Raw genomic sequence first — 2,920 nt, forward strand, 5'->3', positions numbered from 1 at the left:
GGCTCATAAAAATATAGTGAAAAGACAGTCTCTTCAACAAATGGTATTGGGAAAATTGGACAGCCAGAAGCAGAAAAATGAAACTGGACCATTTCCTTACACCACACACGAAAATAGACTCAAAATGGATGAAGGATCTCGATGTGAGACAGAAATCCATCAAAATCCTTGAGGAGAACACGGGCATCAACCTCTTCAACCTCAGCCACAGCAACTTCTTCCTAGGAACATCACCAAAGGCAAGGGAAGCAAGGGCAAAAATGAACTATTGGGACTTCATCAAGATCTAAAGCTTTTGTACAGCAAAGGAAACAGTTAACAAAACCAAAAGACAACTGACAGAATGGGAGAAGATATTTGCAAACAACATATCAGATAAAGGGCTAGTATCCAAAATCTTTAAAGAGCTTATCAAACTCAACACCCAAAGAACAAATAATCCAATCAAGAAATGGGCAGAGGACATGAACAGGCATTTCTGCAAAGAAGACATCCAGATGGCCAACAGACACATGAAAAAGTGCTCCACATCACTCAGCATCAGGGAAATACACATCAAAACCACAATGAGATACCACCTCACACCAGTCAGAATGGCTAAAATTAACAAGTCAGGAAATGACAGATGCTGGTGAGGATGCGGAGAAAGGGGAACCCTCCTACACTGTTGGTGGGAATGCAAGCTGGTGCAGCCACTCTGGAAAACAGCATGGAGGTTCCTCAAAATGTTGAAAATAGAGCTACCCTATGACCTAGCAATCGCACTACTGGGTATTTACCCTAAAAATACAAATGTAGTGATCTGAAGGGGCATGTGCACCCAAATGTTTATAGCAGTAATGTCCACATTAGCCAAACTATGGAAAGAACCTAGATGTCCATCAACAGAAGAATGGATAAAGAAGATGTAGTATATATACACAATGGAATACTATGCAGCCATCAAAAGAAATGAAATCCGAGATATGTTCGTTAGATTACTCCTTTCTGCCCCTGGACGCCGCCGAGTAAGCATCGTTAAAGTCTCCCCTCCCACCGCCGTCATGTCTAAGTCAGAGTCTCCCAAAGAGCCTGAACAGCTGCGGAAGCTCTTCGTCGGAGGTCTGAGCTTTGAAACAACCGATGAGAGTCTGAGGAGCCATTTTGAGCCATGGGGAGCACTTACGGACTGTGTGGTCATGAGAGATCCAAACACCAAGCGCTCCAGAGGCTTTGGGTTTGTCACAGATGCCCCTGTGGAGGAGGTGGATGCAGCCATGAATGCAAGGCCACACAAGGTGGATAGAAGAGTTGTGGAACCAAAGAGGGCTGTCTCAAGAGAAGATTCTCAAAGACCTGGTGCCCACTTAACCGTGAAAAAGATTTTTGTTGGTGGCATTAAAGAAGACACTGAAGAACAAAATCTAAGAGATTATTTCGAACAGTATGGGAACATTGAAGTGATTGAGATCATGACTGACCGAGGCAGTGGCAAAAAAAGGGGTTTTGCTTTTGTAACATTTGATGACCATGATTCTGTAGACAAGATTGTCATTCAAAAATACCATACTGTGAATGGCCACAACTGTGAAGTAAGGAAAGTGCTCTCTAAGCAAGAGATGGCTGGTGCTTCATCCAGCCAAAGAGGTCGAAGTGGTTCTGGAAACTTTGGTAGTGGTTGTGGAGGTGGTTTTGGTGGGAATGACAACTTTGGTCGTGGAGGAAACATCAGTGGTCGAGGTGGCTTTGGTGGCAGTCGAGGTGGTGGATATGGTGGCAGTGGGGATGGCTAGAACGGATTTGCTAATGATGGTGGTTATGGAGGAGGCGGCCCTGGTTACTCTGGAGGAAGCAGAGGCTATGGAAGTGGTGGACAGGGTTATGGAAACCAGGGCAGTGGCTATGGCGGGAGTGGGGCTATGACAGCTATAAGAACGGAGGAGGCGGAGGTGGCTATGGCGGTGGTAGTGGAAGCAACTTTGGAGATGGCGGAAGCTATAATGATTTTGGCAATTACCACAATCAACCCTCAAATTTTGGACCCATGAAAGGAGGCAATTTTGGAGGCAGAAGCTCTGGCCCTTATGGTGGTGGAGGCCAATACTTCGCCAAACCACGAAACCAAGGTGGCTGTGGTGGTTCCAGCAGCAGCAAGAGCTACGGCAGTGGCAGAAGGTTTTAGTTCCTGCCAGGAAACAAAGCTTAGCAGGAGAGGAGAGCCGAGAAGTGACAGGGAAGCGACAGGTTACAACAGATTTCTGAACTCAGCCAAGCACAGTGGTGGCAGGACCTCGCTGCTACAGAGAAGACGTGTTTTAGACAATACTCATGTGTACAGGCAAAAAACCCTCGAGGACTGTATTTGTGACTAATTGTATAACAGGTTATTTTAGTTTCTGTTCTGTGGAAAGTGTAAAGCATTCCAACAAAGGGTTTTAATGTAGATTTTTTTTTTTTTTTGCACCCATGCTGTTGATTGCTAAATGTAATAGTCTGATCATGACGCTGAATAAATGTGTCTTTTTTTTAAATGTGCTGTGTAAAGTTAGTCTACTCTGAAGCCATCTTGGTATACTACCCCAACAACAGTGTGAACAGTTAGAATTCCTTCAGGGTGATGCCAGGTTCCATCCGAAATTTATTTGCAACCTGCTTGGGCACAGAAGCCATTGTCTCCACAAACCTGGGTGTAGTTGAACTGACAGTTAATGTGTTGTGACCTGGAGTTCACCATTAAAAGGTCACCCAAGCAAAGTCCTGGAGTTTATTTGGTTATTAATATGATTGTTGGCACATCCTATGCAATATATCTAAATTGAATTATGGTATCAGATAAAATTATAGATGGGATTAAAGCTTGTGTATCATCCATTATCATGTGTAATCAAAAACGATTTAATATTCTCTTGAAAAAAAAAGAAATGAAATCCTGCCTTTTGCG

The 2,920-nt window shown here is 43.8% G+C and overlaps 1 pseudogene; it reads left to right on the plus strand.

The window, feature by feature from the left end:
• Nucleotides 1-1,007: 1,007 nt before the first annotated feature.
• On the plus strand, nucleotides 1,008-2,161 carry LOC123942587 (annotated as a pseudogene).
• The last annotated feature ends 759 nt before the right edge of the window (nucleotides 2,162-2,920 follow it).

This window comes from Meles meles, chromosome 5, assembly GCF_922984935.1.
Source record: "Meles meles chromosome 5, mMelMel3.1 paternal haplotype, whole genome shotgun sequence".
Classification (NCBI taxonomy): Eukaryota; Metazoa; Chordata; class Mammalia; order Carnivora; family Mustelidae; genus Meles; species Meles meles.